The following is a 27,389-nucleotide window of genomic DNA, read 5'->3' as shown; positions in this document are numbered from 1 at the left end:
ATTTTACTTTATCAACAAATTTTTAAAAGTTTGACTTGGATTCCATGAATTAGTGGGTGGAAAAAAAAAACTAAACCATCAATTATTTGTAAATGATTTCTTAATAGCTGGAATAAATGATGAGCTAAATTAGATTAGAAGGGAAGTCACTTTATCAAATGAAAAGTCATTAAGGACTGATATAAAAATACATTTTCTGCAACTGCACATGTAAAATGTCATCTTCGGGCAAAGTCTTCTGAAAATACCCACAAACTTTTGAAGTAGATATAAATCCTTTTGTAGAAGACTTAGGCCTTTAAAATTTTCTGTGGTTGATGACATCACTATGGCTACAATGGTGGATGCTAAATATTAACAATCTTTACATAAGTTATACATTATCATTGACTTTAAGAAACAAACAAAAAAGCTCAGTATTTTTTTGTTGTTAAACATGTATTTTAAGGTTTTTCAAAGCTTATTATGGCTAAAAGAATTTGTCCCAAAATAAAAGCATCAACTAAACAATGAATTGAATAGTAATAGATTTATAGCAAATGGTCACTGAAGCAAAAGCTTTTTAGACCACACAGTTAGATTGTTCAGTCCTGATTTTCCACACATATTTCACATGACAAAAACTTCCCACTGACCCTGCTTACTGCTGGGCTGGTGTGTGAGTGGGTCTTGCTGTGAACAGAGAACAGCATGACTAGTAGAGGCAGCAGCAACACATGCCTCTACAACTTTGAGACTAGAAGGGGCTGGATGTCTCCAGTCACTTGTTGGAACTTACTTCTATTCAGTAGAAATGCCACATGCTGTCTTTGAAAGGGAGGTACAGTTAACAATGAGTCTGGGAAGGATGTGGAAAAGTGTTGGAACAGATTTGAGATTTAATCAAGCAAGAGTTTATGTACCTGCACAGACAAATCTGGAAACACAAAGTGAATGTCTATTAATGCTAAACTGGCTTATTTTAATGCAGATATTAATAAGAATGCTTTATTAAAAAATGAAAACCTGTGACAAATGCTAAAGTGGTAGGATGTTAGGACAACAGGTATCAAGTTTAGTATCTGAATCTCAGTCACACTGGGACTCATTATTAGCCTATACATGGAGAAGACTTGGCTTTCATACCAAGAGGGCTAGAATTGAGGTCTCACACACCACTTGATTCAGTACAATTTTTTAAGAGGTCAATATCTAAAATTCAGAGATTTCACATTAAGAATAACAAAACCCAAACACACACATACACACACACACACACACACACACACACACACACCAAAACAAAACATACAAATACCTACTCCTTTTGATAAACTGAAAGACTAAGCAATATTGCCCATATTCCAAGATGACAAGGAGCTCTAGTGAGGTTGGCTACCAACTGACTCTCACATTGACAAGAATAAAGAAGGGAACACATAATTTGTTACAGAAGTTAAGCATATTCTATGTCCTATAATGCAAAAACTATGTTGGATCAAAGAACAAAACCTGGCCACCTTCATATTACCTACCAGACCCTGAAATAATTTGAGCTTACCCCTGCCCAAACCCACAAATCCCAGGGCTTTCGTGTAATTCTTGTATTCTCTGTTTGATAAGGAGGCTTGAATACTTTGCATATGAAGAACTGAGAATTACTCTGAATCTGACTCCTACAAATCAACATTTTCTTAGCTTATTGGCTAAGATTCATTAAAAACCTGTGTAGCTAAGACCTTCCAATGTTTTCTCCTCATGGTACTTTAATTTATGCACTAAAAGCTTGTGCTCTGAGTTCTAATACACACAGATCTAACTGAGAAAAACACGGCATGCATTAGGTACCAAAGAGTACCACATGGTTTGGGTTGTTAGGAATGTCACATACACAGTGGCTCAGGGCCTGTGGTTTGGAGTTAGATGCATGGAATGAGATCATTTACATACTTTGGCACTCCTGTAAAGCCTTGATTTCCTTACCCCAAAGTGAAGTTCTGATAACTACTTCACAGTACTGTTGTAAAGATTAAAAGTAAGAATATACATAAAAGAGCAGAGTAACAAGCACATACTAATGCGTCAATAAATAGAAATAATCTTTAGTTTGTACCTCAGGTATAACACAAGGGGAACGATGGTGGAATATCTTTGTGAAATATCCTCTCCTAATACTTTTTTGTATTCAGTGAAACTTGGGGATCTGTTCAAAAATTATAATTTCTAGGATTCTTACCAACATGCTGTAGCACTAGGTTTTGTAATGCAAGGAAATGCTGTTTTAAATTCTTAAGATATAGATTATATATAAAAATTATAATTATCACTGGTGATTATTTTATAGTTAAATTGTTTTTCAACTAGAAGGATGTTGACTTTCAGTGACACAAAAATGTTGTTTTTTTCCCCCACTATAGGAAAGCCTAAATCTCCTTAGATTATATTCCTCTTGAAACACACAAAGACCACAATCTAATCAAAAACTTGTCTAAGCCAGGTACAGTAGCACATACGTGTAATCCCAGGAGCTAAAAAAGCAAGGCTCTAAGCAACTCAGTGAGACCCTATCTCTAAATAAAATATAAAATAAGGCTGTGGATGTGGCTTAGTGGACCAGTGCCCCTGAGTTCAATCCCTAAACAAAACAAACAAACAAAAAACCTTGTCTAACACACCCCATTAGATGTGCCTGAAGGCTTTACCTGTGTGTGTGTGTGTGTGTATGTGATTGATATGTGTGTGTGTGTGTGTGTGTGTGTGTGTGTGTGTTCTCCACTCCTTGAATTCTTTATTTTTAAATTCTTCATACATCCTCACCTGAGGTTCAATCTTTTGTGTCAAAAACTTCACTCTTCAGCAAGCATTTTACCATCTGCTCTCCTAGTTTGCTTCCTCTTCAACTCTAAAGAGCTTCCCATGAAAAGCTAAAGTGATTGGTGACACAGCACTAGTCATGAAATACCACAAACCAAATCAATCTTTATATAATCCCCAAAAAACCCCACACCAACTTGCACTGCTTTCTCAGGAAGATGAAAATGCATATTGCCTCTTTTTTGTGTTATTGGTTATATTGCTATTTTTAAAAAGTTTCTGTGTGATTTCTAAATTTAGCCCCGACTTCCTTTTCACTGTGTCATCTGAGCTACCATCCATTTCTGATAACATTCTGATCTTCACTCCAAAGAACCTATATAGAAACTGCCTGTCAGAAGGAAGTTAACCTTTCACTAACCTCTTTTGTGCCTGCAGGCGAGGAGTGCCCCGGACAGTACAAGAGACCACGTCTTTCCCTTCTCCAGTTTCTATTGGCACTATCTCCATATATTTTACATATTTTAAAATCTCCTATACCTGGTTATAGGAAATACCAACCATTCTAGAGCATCAACATCTACTATTAAACTAGTCTCTTTCTGGGAAAATATGAGTTAAAGGAAGATGTTGATCTCTTTCAACCTAATGCAGAAGACTGGGGTGAAAGAAAACAAGAGGTGGTAGGTGAGGAGACTGCTGGTTTGCTGATATGAGATGAAAAACAATGCCACACAGACAGAAACTTCTGAATTATCTACTTGGATTAATTACCATTCTATGAAAATACTCTGTTCTTTTGTTTTCTACTCATGGTTATCAGATTTAATAAATTAAATTTATTAATAAAATTTAAAATTTAAATTTATAGAGATTTAAACTTTTTTGGAATAAAGGGAAAACTTCAAGCAATATGTTCAAAATTTTGAGCAGAAACAATCAGAGTGTCTAGGTAGTAACATAGTATGGGATTTTCATATTTATGAAGACAAAATAGCAGTAGAATCTAATTAAAAAATAAATCTGGGGGAAAAGGATGTGTGGTGGGATTCGTCCTTCCCAGAATTCACTACATCCTCCCATTTGAGCCTTTCTCAGTTATTCTTATCCTCTCAGGACACTGGTGGTCTTCATGACACTCATTGGGCATCAAGCTACATATTGTCTGGTACCGCTGTTTACCTGTTCCAGGTCTGTATGTACAGAATTTCTAACAATGCTGCATATTACTTTAAGTCAGACTGTCTAATATTTCTTGTATTCTAGCAGAATGTTAGTAATAGACCAGTAGTAAGTACTCGTAAAACAGAACAAAGATATCTTCACTTCTGATATATTTGTCCAGAAATGAAATTTAAGAGGACTGAAGGGAACACTAGAGAGACGGTACAATGACCAGTTCTGGACAGAGGCAGCAGTCCTACTCAGGAAACTGGGAGACCTACTGGTTCTCTGGTAAAATGTGAGATTAGCTCCAGAACCTTTATCTGTGAAGGGCTGACTTATGTAACTGGGCCATTGGATTCAATAATGCCAGAGATGCCTTGCTCTAATGATTGCATATTTAAGCAAACTGAAATGATATTAAAATATTTAACCAGAAACACAAAAGAGCAGGGTCCTAGGCTTTCCTTGTTTCCTCATGTCAACCTTTGAGGGCTGCATGTCTTGTGATCACTCTGGGAACCTGGAGCAGAAGCTGTAATGGCATTGTTTATATTTTAACACTGGAGGGGCTGGGGCGTGTAGCTTGTTCTTTAGCATATGTGGGGACCTGAATTTGATTTTTTGCACTAAATGAATAGACAAACACTGGTATTGTGTTATCAATGGGTATTATAAGTAATAACTCATAGTCATTTTATTCAAAACTCGGTATTCTTATATGAAAGTCAGAGTTGCTTACAGAGCTTAAAATAAAAAGAAAATAGATCCAGAGGCTTCCCAGTCTCAGGCCACTAATGTGGCTTCCATGGGGTGCTACTCATTGTCTATGGGCTGTCCAGGCTGTCGGACTAAGCTGCAGAAGCCTGCCACTGGGGGAGCTGTTCACACTCATAGGACTTTAGGGACCTTTCTGCAGCACAGACAAGGTCAGAAGCCCAATTAAGATTCAGGGGGCTGAAGTGGGTGGCAATAACCAAGTTCCTGAGCAAGAAGGAGCAGGAGCTGTGGGTGACAGAGCACTTGCTGCATGATAAGAATGAAGATTTCAGAAACTTGCAGCAAATGAAATAACTGTGTCAAAAAAAAATAATAACTCAGTTGAAGCATTGGATTATCTTACTTTTGGTTCCCTCAGAAGAAACCGATAATTTTTCAAATGAAAATTATTTGATCCTGGAGGTAACTGCAGTAGCTGAGGGTCAGGAGGCAATGTTATTCACTTTAGAGATATTCAATATGTATCAGCGATATGTTGCATATAAAAGATGGCATATTGAAACTCCAAAATACTTTTCAAGTGAAATCAGTGGCCTTAGACATGCATCTGCAGCACTGGTGGTTCAAAAGCCTATAAACACATGGAATTTGAAGGGGGAGCATACAGAGTACCAAAGACAGAGAAGCAAGGCCACATTCAACTAGCATCTTGACAGTGGCAATATTACCCCATCCCACTGAGATTAATCTGAGTAAAACTAAAGATTTGAGAATTGATACTAAGTCAGTCAATGGAGCTGGGAGTCAGCAAGTAAATCCTACAGTCTATCCAGATCCCAACATGTGTTGTTTCTGAATATCAACGAGAGACCTTAACCGAAAAATAGAGAGATAGCTATGAAAAAGTTACATGCAAAGATGTACAGTATGCACCTAGAGGAAAACACAAGTAAAAGATACAGGGAAGATTCAGGTTGGAACTAAAGGAAGATCAGAGAAAATGAGAACGTTTTCTATAGAACTGGATCACAGATCATAAAATAAACAAATCATTGCACAGTCTTGAAACTTTTATACAAGGAGATTATCTACTGTATGAACTTATACAGTCACTGAAGGACTACGCTCATTACAAATCTTTACTAGAAATTATTTCCTAAAAGTTAGGTTGATTTGTTATTAAAGTATTAGCTTAGGAAAATTCTATAGCACATCAATTTGCGTACTCTCCAGTATTCTCTCCTAAAAAGTTACAATTGGAAATAATATGCATATTCTTAATGTAAAATTAATACAGATTTCCCTCAATGCATTAGTAAAACATAATCATGACTGCTATTATAAATCTTGCACTCTTGTGTACAAAAAGTACATGAAGTCCTTTGTTTTACGTAAAATACTTAAAATTAAATGTAAAATTTTTTAAATAAATAAAAAGGAAACAGAAATTTCCACCCATGCTATCAGTGATATATATATATATATATATATTATATATATATTTTTATTTTTTATTTATTGGCGGACACAACATCTTTATTTGTATGTGGTGCTGAGGATCGAACCCGGGCCGCACGCATGCCAGACGGGCGCGCTACTGCTTAAGCCACATCCCCAGCCCGTGATATATATTTTTTATTCTCTCCTTCCCACCCTTATAATTCAATATTTTTTCAGGTAGCCATTCTGTAATTCCTGGCTTCCTCACAATAGAGTGAGTTCACCTTGCAATAAGGAGTACAAAGCATGAAGCAGACCCCTGCTTTGCTCAATAGATAAAACATAAAAGTTAAGAACACATCTAACAATTATCTTGGTTTCACAAATCAGGAAAGTATTATTTTTGTTCTCAGTAAAATTCCCTGTCATGTAGCAACAACAATTGGAGCTTGAGGCCTTTCTCAACATAGCTGCAGTTCTGTTTATCAGTAGCCTTGAGAACCCAAAAGAATGAAGAGAGAATAGCAGAGAGGGGTGACGTAGTCTCTGTGCTCAAAGTGGTGAAGTCCACTCACCAGGCAGCTCTGGAAGCTTGTAAGAAATGTAGATCTTTAGGCCTCAGTGAGAATCTCCAAGTTGACAAGATCCTCAGGTGATAAGTGTGGACATCAAAATTTGAGAAGTGCTAATCAGGGCTTCTCAAACTTGAATATCAGCATCACCTGAAGAGCTATTAAAAAAAAAAATCCTAGGTACTACCCTTGAACATCCTAATAATCTGGTTTGGGAAGTGTCTAAGGTATTTTAATGCTCCCCAGGTGGTCTACACTGAGAGGCCTTGGTCTTTGAAGTAGAGGCACATAACCATCCATGGGATGCAGGAAGAACCTATCAAAACCTATGTGTTTAGTCTGCAAATGAGAAAGATAACAAGTTTTGTTCTATTTAATGTATGGAATAACAACAGCAGCCTCATCTGTCTGATAGCCACAAGTGGTATCTGAGTTCCAAGGGAAAGACAGGAGGTTCCTAAGGCGTCTTTGTGGCCAAGTATCTCCATTAATCTCCCCCAGAAAGGTGATTTACAGATTCTACTATCTAACTTAGTAGACTCTTGACAACAATTTATAATAATAAGGGGAACAATCATGAAAATATTTTAAGCCATGAGGTTTCTTATCTGATTTTAAGCCATGAAAGGTTTCTTATTCTTATAAGAATTGAATAATTTAAAGATAAATACACATTTTTCTTCTACAAAATGGCATGCTTTCCAAATATGCTGATGTGCGTGCGTGTGTGTGTGTGTGTGTGTGTGTAGAAAAGCTTAACAAGCAACCTGACAGAAATTGTGTGTGTGTGTGTGTGTGTGTGTGTGTAGAAAAGAAGCTTAACAAGCAACCTGACAGAAATTTTGTGTGTGTGTGTGTGTAGAAAAGAAACTTAACAAGCAACCTGACAGAAATTTTGTAAAAATAAACAATCTATTCCTTCAAGGCCCAACTTATGCTGTGAAAAAAGCATTTTTGAAAGTGGATTCTTGGAAATGTTTCCACAGTGATGCGATTTTGCTGTCAAAGTTATTGGAAGCTACTGGGGGGAAATCTATGCGTAAGCTAAAGACAACATAAATCTTTTAGGGAAAAGTTTCAGTGGGGTTTTTAACCCATTTGTTAAACATGAAAAATGTAACAGCTTTCAATTTGTTGAATTAATAGCTAAGCTGTTGAATTAACTGGCATAAGCCAAGATGGAAATATACTAGCAAAGTTTCATTTAAAAACCTGTGAATTGGTGACAGGACTGACAATAAGAATCACAATTTAGTAAGCGCACCCATGATGTAGTTCCTTTACAACTAAATATTTTGTGTGATGCTCCTTTATTTATGTTAAAAATCTTAAACTGACCTTAGAACCAGACCACTAGATTACTGTCACAAAAAATAATATAACTTTTTAAAACAGTAAAATATTTTTTTATATTACAAAGGAACCAAAATTTTTATCAAGCAGAATTTTAATAAGAGCCAAAATAACTTTTATGAATGTGTATGTGATTTAAAAAAAAAAAAAAAAAAAGCTTGGACCATACAATCTACCCTGGGGACTGTTTGGAGTAGTACACACCCAAAATCAGAAACTGGTAGAGAGAAGAGAAAGTTTGCATTGCTTATGGTAGACACTGATTATACCAAATGGGTTAACAGTGTACAAGGGGGAAGTGAGAAACAATTGGAAATTCTATCCTAGAGAGAACTATGAAGTATCTTTTCTGAAACTCTAATGAAGATTTGTTTGGAGATAAAGCATGAAGGTTTAATTGCTATAGTAGACAAGTATACATTTCACCAACTCAGAGAACCTGGGGAAAGATTTGTTTCACATTTTCATTCTCCTCAGGTCTCTCAAATAGTATGGTTTTTATATGGTAGTGCTCAACAGATGCTGCTAAAAGCAACTGTTGTCAGATTTATAATCCCAGCAACTCAGGAGACTGAGGCAAGAGGATCAAGTTCCAGGCTAGCCTCAGAAACACAGTAAGACCCTGTCTCAAAGTAAAAAAATAAATAGGGCTGGGGATGCAGTTCAATTCTAGTACCAAAAGTGGGGAGAGCAGGGAAAGCAATATATTTTGTGCAAAACCTGTACCATATCAGCAATATTATAGCAGAATTCATCTCCACTAATGTATCATAAAAATAAAAATCACTGTTCACATCACTGATGTTTTCTGATACATCAATGATGGCCAGCCACCAGGAAGAGGAACAATTATTAATTGGTATCACTGTATTATAAAAAGCCTCAATTAAATATAGCACAATGGAAAACTACTAGACAGTGTTCTGAGCACCAGAAGACACCCACATGCATTATGTTAAGAATTCTGTGTTTCATACTCCATATATTAATATTTGGCTTTGTTGCTAATTTACACTAAACATCTTAATACTGTGCCTATGGGATTAAAAAAAAATGTGATGTAATAGAAACTGGTATATGCAGAGTACATCCTCTCTGATCACAGAAACACTGTTCCTGCTTTAGTGAAATCTCACCCTAAAAATCAAATCTTTAAGGAAATGAGCTACTAGCAATAAGTATTCATGAACATTTTTATGTATTCATATACTTTCTTTTCAGTTTTCTAAGAGTGTCAGGGTCTCATGTGACCTAAACTAGTTGTGTGTAATTGCCCTCACCAGCTCATCTCTCAAAATGCATTAAGTAGCAGAAGAATCCTCCACTGGCTCAATATCACGTGTTCCTCTCACCTGAGGTGCCTCTGCTCTGGGTTAACCGTACGAATATAGCACATGTAGGTCAAAGACATTCTTCTCCAGAAACTTAAACTCAACCACATCCCAGGCAACCTTTAGAGTATTCTTTTTTTCTTTTCCTTTCTATTATTTTCTTTCTCCTCTAATGTTTCTCTATTCTCAACATGGGGCACAAAAACCTGAAATAAATTCAGACAAAAATTAAATCTCATATTTCTCAATGTTCTCCATGCTGTTTCCCTCATGTACAACTGTTTTACTCATTTTATTCAGAGTGTCTTTTGCTCCCTACTTGCTGATTTATACTGGGGAGGAATTTTAAAATGAACAAAGTAAATCTGGGCTAAGCTTTGCCTACCAATTTTATGTTCCTTAAATCAGATGTCCAGACATAAAGTTATTGCATCAGTTATTCATAAATGATGTGAATGGAAAGTTATGATACAGAATGAATATCCAGCTCTGCATAGCTGTGCATCCATGCTGAAGTGCTACACAGTGGGGCAGGAAAAAACTGACATGGGGATTCAGGCAAGAGATGCTTAGAGACAAAGTATATGGTACAATATTATTCTATCTGGGTTAAATGAGAAAACACAGCATCTATAAAGTTAACTTTAAAATGTATATTTAGAAAAGGACCAAGGAAATCTCTGAAACATGATCTTGAGAGTACTTGATCCTAGAATAACAGGTAGGTAATCATCTGTTCTTCTTCATGTTAACTATGTATTTCCCAGATTTACTGACTGTTTTTCCTCTAATATTAATTCCCCTATTATCTATGACACATTATGTGTGAAATATATTATTCTATTTAACATCTTCTAAGCATCTACCTTGGTCATAGTGCTATGATAGTCACATTAAAAGATACAGAGATGCAAACAGTTATGAAGACATTCATGAAATGGTATACACAGAAGAAACTGGAGAAGAACATATCAAAGAAGGGTTCAATGAAACAGTATCCCCAAAATGCATACACTGGGAATATATATGTAAATCTTCCTGGGAGCTATTCACATGTTCATTTCAAAACTTAAATCCCAGATGCCTCAGAGAAGGAAAGGAGGGGAGTGAGATCACCTTCTATAGTTGTCCGGCTAGTAACTGCACATGGCCCTCAGTCTAGGGGAACCGGGAGTGAAATCCTGGCTGCTGGTCAGGCATGCACAGGCTGGGTCCAGTCATAGCTTGGCCTTCTCTATTGTACATGAAGGCATTGCCCAGACAAAGTACAGGCCTGCAGGAAAGGGGCCAACTGAACCAGCTCACAGAGACTTCTCTGACTCCAAGATGCATTTTCAGCATGTGCTACACAAAAGAATAGCTAATTATATACTGCCTGATGCTACTCTTGTTTTATTTTATTTTTAAAATTAGTATTTCTTAGCCAGACTTTCCCTGAAGGCTAGTAGCCTCTCTCCCTTGGGCACTTCAATGCCTGGTGGGGACTCCTTTAGTTAGGATGAATGCCTACATTTCAGGGACCTGTCTGGCTCAGAAATATAAAGTAAGCAACTGGTGGGTTGATACCCAGTCACTCTAGAGAAAAATGTCTTGCTTTCTAGGGTTTTCTGCTTCATATCTCTGCCTGTGGCCATGTATAGATGTGAAACTGAAACTGTTATGTATGATATTCTAGGCTTAGTGTACACTTTCTTGGATGCTATGCTAAAGACAAATGGGAAATAAAGAGGTTTCCTGTAACATCTTGCATCAACAAAGGCCTTGGAGACCAAGAAAGCAAGCAAGCTCTACTTCCTCTTTCTGCATTGAGCCTGGACATGCATACACTTATTTGTAATCCTGAATTCTACTGCTAAGCAGGCAATTTGCTCAATAAGGTAAATTGTGAATCATGTACATCCTAGCATTGTCATTCTTTCTTTTGTAGAAATAGTTTCTATGCAAGGAAAAGCTGATCCAATAGTTAAAGTATGAGAAACTTGGCTGGTCTAGAAAAAAAATATTTTCTTCCAACATCTAGGCAAAAGCAGTTTCCAAAATTCCTGCAATATGAAAAAATTAAAACCACATGGAAAATGAGGTTAGGATTTTAGAACATAGAGGGGGAAAAACATTTTAAAGTATGTAATAATATACTTATTACATGGGTATTGGGGTTTCAATGAATGTCATCAGTTTTTGAAGTTGAATGTTAAAATTTTTCACTGTGTTAAAATAGTTGTACAATAATGACTTGGTATCACACAACAACTACTCATTTGTACCTGCTGAAATAGAGAAGTTTGAGATTTTTGTCTTAGCCCTTAAATGCACAGCAGGTGAGCTTTGATGAAGGGAAGTTCTAACATTTGCACTTCCTCACTTGGCTCTCCTATGGTTTTCAACCATTTTCAAGAAACACTGGCTACTGAAAGATTATGATGCACAATAAGAACTTTAAATTCTCATAGGTAAGATTTTATATCTTTACATCACCTTCAAGTGAGGTTCGATTGCTTGGATGCTTTTTGTTTGGTAAAGAATTTTTTAAATTGGAGACTATTCTTTCAAACTCGCCATGACTCCTATTTTTTTTTTTTTAACAGAACACTGCAGAGTTCTATTCTACATAATCAGCGAAATTTAACGCACTATATTCTGCAAACCTAGTTGATTTTAAAAACAACTGCAAGTTTTACCCTACAATTATTTAAAATGTCCTGAGGCAGTAAGATTCCTGGTAAACATGCTGGCAAGAGCAAACAGATGTCTGCAGGTACTGAAAAGATAGTGACTTCCAACATTTAAACATGATTAAAGATATTTCTTCCTGTGTACCTGGTAGTAAGGACAGTCCTCAGAAAAGACAAACACCACACCCACATTCAATCTATCTTTGGTTGTTGTTATCAAATTTGATAAGGGAGTAGCAACAGTGAAGATCTACCAGAAACCAAATAAGGGGTTTGGGGGAGGAGTTTTTTGTTTTGTTTTGTTTTGTTTTTGCAGTGCTAGGGATAGAACCCAGGGCCTCATGCCTGCCAGGCAAAGCCCTTCACCACTAAGTCACATCCCCAGTCCTGAAGTGATTTGAGTTTTAAGGTAACTACACAGGCATGTTCTGTCATTGTATTGGTTATTTGAGTTTTCAGATTCAGATTAGCAAGACAACATACAGAGTGATGTAGTAGTTCTCTTTTCAGTTGAGTAACAATTAAACTTCTACCAAAAATAAACCCCAAAACAACTACATATTTACAAAGTCACAAGTAACTCTTCAGACTAGAAAAAAGTAATGAGGAAAGTAAATTGAATACTTTAAATCTGGTTATTTAAAATACTAGATAGACATATAATATTTTTTAATTTGTTCTAATTAGTTATTCATGACAGCAGAATGCATTTTGACTCACTGTAAACAAATGAAGCACAACTTTTCTTTCCTCTGTTTGTATGTGATACAGAGTCACACTATTAGTGCAATCATACATGTACAGAGGGTAATAATGTCGTCCCATTCCACCATCCTTCCCACCTCCATGGCCCCTCCCCTCCCGTCACTTCCCTCTGCCCAATTCAAAGTTCCATTCTTCCCTTGCCACCCCACCCTCAATTATGGACCAGCATATATCAGAGAAAATATTTGGCCTTTGGTTCTTTGGGATTGGCTTATTTCGCTTAGCATGATATTCTCCAACTCCATCCATTTTCCTGCAAATACCATAATTTCATTCTTTTTTAAGGCTGAGTAGTATTTCATTGTGTATATATACCACAGTTTATTTATCCTTTCATTCAGAAGGGCATCTAGGTTGATTCCACAGTCTAGCTAGTTGAATTGAGCTGCTATAAACATTGATGTGGCTGCATCACTGTAGTATACAGGAATATAATCTTATAGTGCCACTCTGAATCAAAGTAGATAAAATATTATAGAGTATAAAGATATACCCTCCCCCCATACATATTAAGGACAAAAAAAATAGCTATCTTTGATTAAATATAGATTATGTGCCAGGCAGATACAGTTATAAGCATGTTATATATAAAGCTATTTTATGTTTACAATAATTATATAAGGCAGGTACTATTATTAGCCCCATTTAAGCTCAGAAAACTGAGAGTAGGAGGTGGATGGTTAAGTAACTTGCCCAAGGTCACTCAGCTTATAAATGGTACAGACAAGATTCAATCCAGAAAGGCTGGCTCCAGAGCATCTAATACACTAATCAAATTTATGGATCAAAAATTATTTGTGTATGTTGTTTTGTTTTGGTTTTTTGTGCTAGGAATTTAACCCAGGATCTTTAGCATGCTAAGCATGCCTTCTACCACTGAACTACATCTCCAATCCTATGTATGTATTTTAGATGAAGAAGCTGAAGGTAGTAATTCTAGGTTCTTGGTATAGTGGGAATATTTCCAAAAGTGACTGCAAAATAGGCTTTCTAGCAAGACAATTTTAAGGTATTAAAAAAAGAAAATGAAATGAAAGAAAAAAAATAAGTACAAGATCTGAACATTCACTATTATAAACTTATAGCCAAAATAATCAATCTAGGCAGGTGTATTTGGAGAAGTGTGGTTGAATATATGAATTGAACAGAAGCTATCAGGTATAGTAAATTATGCCTGCAAACCTTTCCCTATGTTTTCCCTCTAAAAACCTTTATTTCCTAATCCCCATGATAAAGGTTCCCAAAACCTATCAAAGCTTTCTCCTCTAATCACAAGAAAATCTAAAATTATTTCAGGTATTCCTGACTATGTGACTTCATCAAATTCTTGAAGTTAGAATTAAGTGAACAAGTGTCAGGATTTCTTAGTACTCACTGGACTTTTCACGAAGATTCTTTAGAGCCCAGAAAACATTAATGTTTAGACAATGTAATTCTGTATAAAACAATGTTTTATTTCTTCTTACAAATTATATACCAAAACTCTAGACAGCAAAAGCAAGGCAAGTTACGGGGATAGAAATATTATTGCCCTGTCTTCTAAGTATCAATGCCAGAAGACAGTGGAGCAGTCTACAAAGTCAGAAGAGAACTCACCAAAGATTCTCAATAGGCAGGAGGGCATCTACCATGCTCAAAACAACAAAAACAAAACTACAAGATGTGTAATTAACTTCAAATTGAGAAAAGAACTACTAGTACATACTGTATTTATTAAATACAAAAGTAATGAAATATAAACTATCATATTTAGTTTATATGTATATGCTATTACTTTTAAACTATTTAAACTGTTTGCAAATCCTACATCTGCACAAATAAAATTAAATTGCAGAAATCGTATTTACAAAATACACTGTTAACATTTATCTTGATGATATAAAAACAGTGAAAGCTATCTTGAGCAAAAAGAAAAGGAATAAAGGAAGAGGCATTACACTACTTCAAAAGATATTAGAAGCTGCCGTAATCCAAACACTATGGTACTGGCATAAATAGACACACAATGAAACAGGAGAGAGGGCCAAGAAGGCAACCCATGCATCTATGGCCAAATGATTTTTGACAAAAGTGCTAAGAACATGCTCTGAGGAAAGTTCATTTTTTTCAGTAGTGGTGCTGAGAAAATGAGATACCACATGCATAAAAATAAAACCAGACCCCTTCGCTCACCATTTACAAAAATCAACCCAAAATATAGTGAATAATTAAAACAAAAACTACCATCAGAAAACACTGGGAACTGCTTTAGGACACTAAAATGGGCAAGCACATTTGAAGAAGGCCTTAAAAGCTTAAAAGCATAGGAAAAGAAAGCTAAAACACACAAATGGGATTACAAACGAAAAAGCTTCTTCCATGGAACAAAAGAAACAATGAACGGAGTGAAGAGACAACCTGCAGGATGGGAGAATATATTTACTAACAGCATGTGTGACAAGGGGCTAACAATCCAGAATATATAAGAAAATTCAAAAACTCAAAAGCAAGAAAAAAACCAGATTAAAAAATGGGCAATACAAATAGACATTTCTCTAAAGACATACAAAAGTCCAACTGATACACATATATAAAAATGTTCAACATCACTAATTATCAGGGAAATGCAAATCAAAATCACAAAGCAATATTGCTTCACCCCTGTAAAAACGGCTAACACCAAAAAGACCAAAGATAAGTGCTGGCAAATATAACTTAGTACAGCCATTATGGAAAATGCTATGAATGTTCTTCAAAAAAATTAAAAATAGAACTACCATGTGATCCAACCACTAGGTATTATATTTTTAAAAAATGAAATCAGTATGCTAACGAAACATCTACACTCCCATGTTTATTTCGGCACTATTCATAATAGCCAAGAAAACATGAGCAACCTGGGTGAATCAACTGATGTTTAAGAGAATGCAGTACATGTGTGCAATGGACAATCGTTAGTCATAAAAAAGAATAAAATCCTGTCATTTGCAGCAACATGCATGGAACTGGAGATGACTGTGTTAAAGCGAAACAAGTCATGTACAGAAACAAAAGTGCCACATGATGTTGCTCATATGCGGAATCTAAAAACGCTGAATTCATGGAAGTGTGAGTAGAATGGTAGGTACCAGGGGCCAGAGAGAGGAAGGGAGGGAGGGAGGGATGGAGAAAGGTTGGTCAATGGGTACTAAATTACACTTATACAGGAGAAGTCCTGTTGCGTGACTGCACATCAGGGCAACTATAAACAACAATGTACTGTACAATTCAAAATGCTAGAAGAAAAGATTTTTAAAATTTCACCATAAATAAATGATAAATTTATTTAACCTGATTTGAACATTATATAATATACACATATATAAAAGCATCTCATGTTACCCTATCAGTATGTGTTCAAATTTTGTGCACCAGTTAAAAGTGAATTTTAAAAAACAGTGATTATACTCAGTGAACTCTTAGGTGACTTTTGCTTTTTAAATTGATAATTTACTAGCATTTTCTGATTTATCTATAAGGAACTGTATTATATATGCAATTTAAAATAAATGTACAAGTTGAAAAGAGAGCCCCTCAAATTTTCACCAGCTTATAGCTAACACTTTAAATGGAAATTCTGAACAGATGATTTCTAGATAGTATTTGTGACTCTACAAAAGCTCTATGAAAGAAAGCTTTAGTTTTTTAAGAGCTGACTTCATGAGATGTGCAGACTAAGCCAGGTGTAGTGGCTGTACCCCAGCACTCAGGGAACCCTTGAGAACCAAATTTCCAGAGCAGCCTGGGCAACATAGCCATATGCCATCTAAGAGCATGAGAGTGGGGAAGGAGGGTTTCAAGGAGAAGGAAGGGTAGGAAAGAGAAGGAGAGGGGAGGTGGGGGAGAAGACAAGAGACATGTGCACTGAAATTGCAAAGCAGCCCATGAATTACCACAGTGCCTTCTGAATCATGTGTTATCTAAAACTAGAGGTTAGACTTTATGGATGAAGATCTGTAACACCTCATCAGTCTTGACTTTTACAGTAAAAGGGGATGGTCAACCCAAATTATCTTATTTCAGAGAATCCTTGATCAGCTTGTTTGGGACTAAGATAAAGAAGAGTTGATGTGTTGGCTTCTTTACACCATAACAAAATACCTGATATTTAATTTTAAAAGAGAAAAATGTTTATTTTGGTTCACAAACTTTAGAGACTCTACTCTGTGACAGATTGGCCCCATTCCTCTGGGCCTATAATGAGGCAACCCATCACAGTGGGAGCATGTGGTGGACCAAACTGCTCCCCTCATCATCAGGAAGAAAAGAAAAAGAAAAGGAAGAGACCCTTTGTGGGTACCCTCCCATAACCTAAGGATCTCCTCATAGTTCCCACCTCTCAAAGGTTTTACTACCTTCCAACAGCATCAATCTGGGGATAAGTCTAGTTTCTAGAGACAATCAAGATTCAAATTATAGTAGCTGATGTAACTTCTGCTCTTTGATTTCACTTCTCAATTTTATTCAGAGAGATTGAGCCACAGAAATCATGGCATTTTCAGGTAAATGGATGAAGTTGGAGAAGATAATGCTAAGTGAAGCTAGCCAATCCCCCAAAAAACAAATGCTGAATGTTTTCTTTGATATAAGGAGGCTGACTCATAGTGGGCTAGGGAGCGGGAGCATGAGAGGAATAGATGAACTCTAGATAGGGTAGAGTTGTTGGAGGGGAAGGGAGGGGACATGGGGTTATTAATGATGGTGGAATGTGATGATCATTATTATCCAAAGTACAGGTATAAAGACACAAATTAGTGTGAATATACTGTGTATACAAACCAGAGATATGAAGGAAAAAAAAAAAAAAAAGAATGAGCTATCAGGTACCCAAAGTCCTGGGCTGAGCATACTAAAGAGAGAAGGCAAAGGAATCTGATATTCTGAATTATAGCCTTCATACTCAGGTTAAGTATGGTTTAGGACTCCCTATTTTATTTGACTTCATATGCAATTTAAATATTCCTTATCTGAAACTTCCTGGGACCAAGAAGTGTTTCAGATTTTTGGATTTTGAAGTTTTTGCATCTACATAATGAGATATTATGGGATGGGACCCAAATCTAAACATGAAATTAATTTGTTTCATACACACTTCATATACATAACCTGAAGGCAATTTTATAAAATTTTTAGGTAATTTTGTATATACAGCAGAGTTTCATGGCATGGAATTATCTACTTGTAGCACCATGGCAGCACTCTAAAAGTTTCAGAGTTTGCAGTGTTTTTGGATTTCAGATTTTTGGATTAGGAATGTTCAAACTGTAAAGGTTTCCCAGAAAGGGTCACATTTCACTTCCCAATATCTGCTACCCTAAATACTAAAATCCTCCAGGGACTGCCGAGCCGAGGATATAATGCCAGGCTCACATGATTGATGCCTGATCTGAAACATCTTGTGCCATAACTTGACTAAAGCTCCATGAATGAAAGAAAACCAGAGGCCTGGAAGGTTCAGTTTGGATGGCTAGAATCGGCTCTACTTGACTTGGAGAACATCTGGTTAGATTTTGGTGTATGGCACAGGTTTTCTACTTAGAACTAATTTACTCAAGAATGCATTAAAAACTTAAATGTTAATTCCCAATTTTACAATAAGGCTGAAAAATACAAAGAACTATGTATTTAAATTAGATGATTAACCTCCAAAATGCCTTTCCTAATACTATAGCATGTCTATGCCTAAGTTATGATGACAGAAGCTTTTTTTTTTAACACTTCTGAGATTTTTGAGAAGGCCAAGTTCAACTTTTGACTGTCTGTTTTATTTTCTTCAGTAGTAACTGAAGAGCATAACCTTTGCAAATGACTCAGTGATTCATCTTTAATTCATTTTTCCTGTCTGGAAACCTGGACATTTTTCTCTGCAAATGCTCAAGTAGTCCATGTTTCATTTTTTAAGAAAATGTTACATTTCTTTCTCTGTCATTTTGGATGCGTAGTACACTTAGTAATTGGCTAACTGAATAATGAGTTTTTTAAAACACAGTCTGGAGATATAAAAGAATTCATGTACTTCAAAATCAAACATTACATCCTGTAAAAATACAATGAATAGATTAACATGCAGGCTGGTTTAAGATATTATTTCTGCTCTCATTCTTGGATTGAGTGTTTGGTGCAGTTAAGTGCATCTGATTGTTTCATAACTTTTCTATGTTATATACAGTTTTATACTTGAATCAATTATTTTAAAGCAAAAAGGTACACTAAGTAGATGAATTATAGGCCTTCTGCTATTGATTACACAGTCTGGGTCATGAAAACATATTACCCTTGAGGGAAGAGATTATTTGGATAAAGAATTAGATTTGGCAGGGGCAATTCCTTTGTCTTTGAGCCTATGGTCACAATTATATTCTTCTTTTCCCTTAGGGAGATCACTGGAGAGAGGAACAGGAAGGCAGGTAGGGAAAACAAGCCAAACTGGTTACTCCTGAGTACTGTTGCACAGTGGTGGAAGCAGCAGAGCTCCTAATGGTGGCAGCTGAGCCCATGCTACTACATGTGGACCCCAGGCATTCTGTCTCATTCATGCATGTTTTTAAATTTTTTTTTAATTTTAATTTGTTATATATGCCAACAGAATGCATTACAATTCATATCACACATACAGAGGACAATGTTTCACATCTCTGGCTGTACACAAAGTAGAGTCACATCTTTCGTGTCTTCATACATGTACTTAGGGGTAATGATGACCATTGCATCCCACCGTCTTTTCTACCCCTATGCCCCCTCCCTTCCACTCCCCCTCCCCTTGTTCCCTTTGCCCTATCTAGAGTTCATTTAATCCTCCCATCTTCACCACCCTCCATGGGAGTTTATGCTGACCTATAGAAGAAGAAAATAAAATAAAACTCTGTACACATAACACACAGAACCTTTCATAACTGCTTTATGGTGAGAGACTAGCATTAAAAATAGATACTGGGAGCATTTAAATAAAAAAATTATCCAGCATCTCACACTGGAGTCAAATTTTGCATTGACATTTCCTATGAGGGCAAATGGGAGGGGAAAAAGGTCCAAAGCTCTCAGCATATACTTTAAACAGCATGGCCCCAGAGAAATGATTGGCAATGGAACAATCATCATTCTGCAATTTTCACACAATAAATTGGGCAAAATCACTGCAATTTAGTACAAATGTTCCTTTCAGGTATATTTTTCAGAGTAGGCATTACATTTTATTCTAACATTCCTTTTCCCTCTTTGCCTCCAGCTTAGCTGCATCCTAGAATTTTTACATAAACACTCTCTATAATAATCACTACTTATTATTTGTTATAGATTTATCAAGATTTCATCCTGACACATTGTTTAGTTATTATAAATAATTAAACACATAAATTAGTAAGTGAAACAAACAATACAGAAACTATACCATCTTCTTAAAAGACAGTTTGGCATTGGTAACATGAAATACTCTGTCCAGGCACCATCCTTAATACTGAAGTTTCATTTTTAAAAACAAGGAGAAACTGAGTCATTAGCAGGTTCTTGGTAGGAATGCTCAGTGGTTTCCTGGTGAGGCAAAAACTAGTCTATTTCTGTTTTCAAGTTGGGAGTGCCCTCTACTGCCCAAACCATGGCTTCAATTTTGCTTATCAGGGAGCTTTGTATAATATATGCCAAATTATTAACAATGAGTCTAGCTTTTTTACTTATCTGCAGGTGTATATCTCAGTAATCATTTAAGGACTTTGTGGCCTGGGAGTTCAATTTTCCATAAATCATATCCCCTGGGGAAACACTCTGCCACAAGAAATTATATTAGGTTGAGCTCCTTACACTGTCTTTCCTCTCACAGAGAGGTATCATCAGAGCTGCAGCATCCCCCAGCCTACTCTGTCTTCCTCAACTCTAGACCTGATGGTTCTTGGGAAGGGGCCATATTATCTTCTGCTTAACTTGTACTGGGATACAGGTACAATTAAGACTGCAGGCTCTAACCACAGCGAGGAAAGCTAAATTAAAAACAACAAGCTTTAGTTCCTCTGAAGTTTGAGTTTCCTCTTTAAGACCTGATCAATTCCAAAGGTACAATGTAAGCAGAAAGGTACAGACTCAACAAACATTCCTTGGCTAAGAAATTGAGTCTAATTCTCATCAAAACCAGTTTAGACATGCTATTGGTATGTCTGGTAGAAAGAAATCTGTCTGTTTAATATTTGAAGGTAGAAATGAACCTTGTTTTATAAGAAAAAGTATTTCATACTTGAGTTCTACTTGCTATATATTGGAGATGCTTTGTTGAAAACTGCCTGGAAAAGTTAAAAAGTATATGCCATCCCATTTATAGCATGCTTTCCAAGGTCAGTGGTTCTGAGACACTGGGACATTCACTTGGTTCCCCACAGGCTGCTCTCCCTAAGGCCTTGGGATTTTCTGCCTTAGCAGGATACACTTCCTGTGGTGTTAGAGACCTTCAGAGAAATGGCCCAAGCCAAACTGGCTTTTGGACTCTTGGAGTATCCTACATCTTCTACAAGGTTCTGATGGGTATGTGTGCCTTTTGTCAGGGTCCTAGAAACACTAGATGTAAGCTCAATGCAAAGATATCCATCACTGGAGACATCATATTAAATTAGGGCAATACCAGTTTAAAAAAAAAAAAATCCCCATCTCCTCATTTGAACTGAATGGGTTCCAATGACAGACAGTGAAGTCTTTTGTGTTCAAAGCTCTTACTATGGATACCTGCAGAAAGAAATAGGCCGAAGAAAAACAAAAAGTATGTGTGATTTCACTGTATTTTCCCTTAATGTATTACTGCTATTTTAATGCTTTGAGTTTTTAAAAACTGGACTGTACTAAGGGTAGATATCATTATCTAAGGTCAATACAACCCATCCTTACACAACAATGTAGCACATGAAACAAGATGAGATTATCTCCCTGATCTTTCTGGCTTGCTTTGCTCCTCATGAAGGAGATGAGAGAATGGGTCATGTAGATATCTGAGGGAAGACAGTACCAGACAGTCAAGACTATTAGGTGGAAGGGAGGCTAAATTGTTGCAGGGACAGCAAGAAGGCTGTGGAGGCTGGGACTGAGTGAATAAGTGGGAAACTGTTAAGGTGCCTTTAAAGGCCTTTGCAGAGCAGGGAGGTGACGTCCCTTGAAAGAGTTTTCTTTATTCTTCATAGAGAGTCCATCAAAGTGATTCCCAGATAATTGTGTGATGATTTTCTTGTTGATGAAGAACACCAGCTGTAGGTTCTGATAGATAAGAATCAACAAACAGGCATTGAGCAGAAGCCTAGGTGGGAAGGATTCTGATCTGGATATAATGGTTTGGTGCATTTGCCATGTGAAGTCAGAAGATACCGACCTTAGGTTAACCATTTATTGTGGAATTGATTTTCTAGGTGTAAGTAACAGGAAATCAATGGGGAACCTAAAACACACATATATAGATGAACTTGCAGGTCACTGTGTAATTTCTTTTTTTGGCACAATTTGAAAGGCTACATAGGCATGTTTTCTGCAAGGGGTTATGCCATAGCTTATTCATCAGATTTAAACCTAAAATCCTTAAAATCCATTTGTAGTGCTCTCAGGACCCTTAATTGAGGGCCTAGATGAGTCTATAGCTCAAGGGGCACCTTATGTGTGGTTTCCTTATCATGCTAGGATCTCCCTAGAACTCATAAAATTCTTGTACTGACCACACCCAAATGGCAGAATACAAATGGTACCAAATTACTCTCCTGCATCCTGCCAGATAGTAAAGGGGCACCTCTCTCAGAACTGGCCTCATATCCTTTTAGGGGGAACTATAAAGATTCCAGGTTTGGGGGTTCCTTGGGCATGAGAAAGAAAACCAACCTCAGGTTACCAAAATATCCCCTGCAAATATGTGCACTGATGGCTTCCTTAAGCCTTCATCTGGCAGAAGATAATGAAAAGTAGCAAGGACTACTCTAAAAGAATGATCCCTCTCCTGGTTTAGAGGACAATACCAAGGCAAACTGATGTGTGTTTTAACAAGAGACAAAGGCACAAGAATAAACCATTAGAATAAAGTCTAATCGAAAGATTCCAGATCTAAGCCAGCTAAGGTAGATCCCCAATATTCTGAAAATCAAAAACCGCTGGAAGAAACTGAAAATGGAAGATTCCAACTGGAATCTCAATATGCTATCTGTTAACTGTGTGCTCTTGGGAAAGCTATTTAACATCTTTGAATTTACTTGTTTTTTTGTTTTGAACCAGGGATTGAACCCACAGGTGCTACACCACTGAGCCACATCTCCAGTCCTTTTTTTTTTTTTTTTTTTTTTGCATTTTATTTAGAGACAGGGTCTCAATGAGTTACTTAGGCCTTACTAATTTGCTAAGTCTGATTTTGAACTTGCAAACCTCCTGCTTCAGCTTCCCAAGCTACTGGGATTATCATGAAACCCTGGGGATAAAGTGAGGTACTAGATAGGCAAGTGTTTCTAAACTGCAAAGTGCTATCTAACATGATTTTTTTTTAATGTTGAAAGAATGTGGCTAGTTAGAATCATAAGTCAAAAAACTCGAAGTTTTAAAACAATCCATTTTTTCAAGAGTTCTTGGTTATAGTACTTGTCAGAAGATCTAAAATGGTACTTCATTTCTCCTTCCACTGGTAATGGCTGTTTCTTTGTAATGAGCCAATGGCAAGTGTTGAACTCCAGCTAGAGCTTGGCCTTCTTTTTTCAAAAAATATTCTTGGTGATGAATTTCTTCACTGTATTGTTTCATTGCTAACTTTAGATAAAATAATGGAAATTCCTTACAATACATCAAGCATTGAAAAGAAATGTACATTAAAAGTGGTAAATATACACAGAACATGTTAAAAAGAGTACTGAGTCCTTTTGTGGATTTTTTTAAAAATAGTTTCCTTTGAGTAGGATTATGTGCTCAAAGGAACCTCCAGTCACTTGAAGACACATAATTTCACATTCACTGAAAGGTTTGAATCCATCTTTCTCTTGCAGTCTCACAACCATCCCTTCATAATGGAGAAGATGAAAGAAACAAAGACACTGGACAACTTCTCAAGGTATGAGCAACTGGGAATTGACAGGCAGTGAGTGGTATCTTGGGGGAGGACCAGCACAGGGATCCCCAGGGGTAGAAAGGTTGAGGCCGGCAAGAGGGTCCTAAAAATGTCATTGTCAACTAAAGGGTACGCTATGTGCTTAGAATGGGAGCTGTGCTTCAGCAGAGAAAGGGGAACGTGCATGCACGTGTATTATCCTTCAGAAAATGGGACACACGTCACAACTGCTCAGTCACCTGAAGACAGACATAAATCAGCTATCCACTAGCAAAATGCATGTCATTTGGCCTCATGTCAATGTGCATAATATGATTTTTTAAAATACTGAAAGAGCTTCCAACATTAAAAATGGGAAAATTCCCCCATTAAAAACCCTGACTTCTGCCTTCTTCTGAAAAAAAATCAGGAAATGTGTGACAAGTCAGGGCCTGCAATTCCACAGGGTAAGAGTTGGCTGAATTGAGTAGCAGCTGCTCTCTTTCAAGGGGGACACACTCTCCAGTCTGCAGCTATTCATCAGTCCCTCTTAACCCAGCCCATTCCACTCACCTGTAAAAATTTGAGTTGCTTTTTCCCAGCTAAAAGAAAAAGCTGGTTAAGAAAGGCTGATTGTGATTAAAAGATGGTAGACAGAGAGAGACAGCTCTCTCTGAAGGGGTGAGATACTTATGGGTATCCAAAGGGTCCAAAAAATCCTGAATAAATTCAGATAGGTGAAAAGATATCTCAAAGTGTGAGGCACAGAGAGAGCTGGCTAGAAGGGCAAGAAATGTCACAGAATGGGTAGGGGATTGTTGAATTGTTTATCATCATATTTACTCTCAAGTGCAGCGGAGTAAAAGCACATGTCCTTTTTAACCTAGAGTGAACAAGGCCTAATTATTCAGTAGAGAATGGTATCCTTAGAGCCTAATATAATAACACTTTTAGGACGTGGTCTTTAAAGGAGTCATTTCCTCTTCCATCTCCTCCTGGCCATTCCCATGGTGTTTTACTTTTAGACTCTCTTAGTAAAACACTTTTACATACATTTTCTTTCACCTAATCCTCAACCACAATTCCATTAGCTGGACTAGGCAAATGTTATTATCTCAACTTATAGGCAAGGGGGCTGAAGCTCAGGAACCTTGCCAGGATGGAATTTGGATGGGAATGGAGTTGACTTTTGCCAGTACAATCCATGGCCTCCCCACTCCCCAACAGTCATCCCCAAATGACCCATCCTCCTGAAAGAAGCACTGTACTATTTCAGCTTTCCTGGAACTGCAGTCGCTGAGATACCACCCATGCCAGGCTGGTAGTTTAGAAGATTTTTCCCTTACTAGGATAATCTTTCTCTGAGCAAATCAGTCCGCCACAAGTTTGGTCAGCCTGCGAGTTTGGTCAGTTATGTCTAGAAACATCCCTTATTTGTTCACTAAAGTCCTGCAAATATTTTGGCAAATAAATTCAGAAAGCAGGAAACACTAATTATTAGGCAGAGACAAACCCACAGTAATAAAATAAACAACAAAGTGCCTTTTCAGCGCTGCTATTCAATGTCCCTTCCTGTTGCTAGTGCCACGTAAAACACCATGGGAATGGCCAGGAGGAGATGGAAGAGGAAATGACTCCTTTAAAGACCACGTCCTGTGGGCAGAGTGTTGCCTTAGGATTTGCTACAACAGATATCAAAAAGGAAGGGTGGGTAGTAGAATATGGCAGGGAGAGAAAAATAGCTTAAAGGGTGGGGGAGGGAGTCCCCTTAAGTACACTGTTTAGGTGGGACACTTACAATTAGTTCTTTAATGATGAACCTTTTATTTGTTTTTTTTTAAAGGCTTGGGAAAGAAATAGGATTTGCCCAACTAGTTGCCCACACCTGTGAACTAGGCCATTGTCAGGATGAAAATCTGTGTGGGTCCACATCTATGATTGTGCATTCTGTCTTATGCAAAGGTACACACAGTGAACATCACAAGATCCTGGAGCCTGAGAGCCAGTTGGCATTCTCTTCACTAAACTGGGTGCCTCACTGAGCCAGAAAGCAGCACCCCTGTGTAAGGTACCTGCTCAGGGTCCTGGGAGGCCATTTTTTTCATTAGTATAAAGGCCCTCTATGTGTTAGCAGCAGTCCTGGGCTTAGGTAAGGGTTTGCCCTCTAAGCCTCTGTCCCTCTAAGCCCATGTCATTGTAGATGTTAGGTAATATAGCCATCTTGAATGCCCTGGATTTGAGAACCAGCCATATAGGAGGACCCTAGACAAATCACATAAGGGATTTTTCTGCTTTACTGTCTTCATCCTGAACAATGTACATCCTGTTTCCTTAGGGCCACTATGCAGCCAGTGCCAAAAGTCTCATCACAGTTATTTTTCCAACATGGTCTGATAACATTTTCCACATAGATTTTATGTATATTAAAACTACATTCTTCCTCCTCATTCAAGTTGAAAGTGAAGAATAGAGATAATGATGACCTAAGATGCAAAGTCCTCACAGGCCCATTTGATTAGGGTAGCTTGCACATCCCAAGCAAACTGCATACTTTCATGTGTCTGATCTCAGATCACTCAAATGGATTGTCAAGCCATTTCACTCGAGTCTTACGGTGCAATTCTCTTAACAAGTAAACCCACTGCTGGCATCTTTGAGGCAGCATTTCAAACCCCAAATTGGCTTGTTTTCCCCAACAGACTGCCAGGATACAGATTCCTGGCCAAATGTAGAAAAGCTGGCAGCTCACTACTTCTTCCAGAGCTGGCCTGGCCAGGGCAGTGCCGGAACAACTGGTCTCACTACCTTCTGAGATGACAATTAATTAGTGGTGGGAACAAGAAGCAGTCTATCCAGGGAGCTGAGGCTTTGCCCTTCTGCAGGCTGTGGCATTGGCTTCTCACCACAGGCAACGCCTGCATCACAAGTTGCACTATGGATGGTTTCTGGCCTCTCTTAAGGCAGTCTGGATGGGGCTTGAGGATGGAAGACCTTCCAGAGAGTTCTTTGTTAGAGAAAAAGAAAAGAAAATACTCCAACCACATTAAAACTCCAACTTGGAACCAGAGATAAATATTCAGCAGCAAAATGCAATGATATGTTAGAGAAGGCACCTATCTTGACTTCATAAAGAAAAAGAGGACAAATGTTTCATTGAGAAATGTCTCAGCGTGGCATGAAAAGGAATGTGTGGTGACAGAATCCAGCCCCATTGAGGAGAATTCAAGCTCAGTGACAACATCCTCGGCATGCTTTATTAGGCACGAGTACCAAGAGCATTGCTCAACACGCCGTGAATGAGAACTCTGAGTCACAGAATAGCACCCCCCCACCCCCCTTGCTCTAGCCGACAGCAAAGGACATCACTTATTTAACTGTATAAGAGGATGACTGATGACTCCCAAGGGTTTTCCAGAAAGGAACATAATATCTCACTGCAGGGATGGGTGAATTAAAACACAAAACTCAAAACAAACATCCTAAAACTACTTAAAAAAATAGAAATATGAATAGTCTTTAGCAAAGATTTTTTAGACTTCCTAAT

At 37.4% G+C, this 27,389-nt stretch overlaps 1 protein-coding gene and 1 pseudogene across 1 annotated transcript in view; one reads left to right on the top strand and one right to left on the bottom strand.

Moving 5' to 3' along the window:
• The window catches only part of LOC101971998 (guanine nucleotide-binding protein G(q) subunit alpha), a 279,733-nt gene that overhangs the window by 89,850 nt on the left and 162,494 nt on the right, over positions 1 to 27,389 (bottom strand). The window lies entirely within an intron of this gene.
• On the top strand, positions 5,170 to 25,887 carry LOC101954909 (peptide chain release factor 1-like, mitochondrial; annotated as a pseudogene).

Source organism: Ictidomys tridecemlineatus, chromosome 4, assembly GCF_052094955.1.
Source record: "Ictidomys tridecemlineatus isolate mIctTri1 chromosome 4, mIctTri1.hap1, whole genome shotgun sequence".
Taxonomy (NCBI): domain Eukaryota; kingdom Metazoa; phylum Chordata; class Mammalia; order Rodentia; family Sciuridae; genus Ictidomys; species Ictidomys tridecemlineatus.
This window is presented reverse-complemented; position numbering and strand designations above follow the sequence as displayed.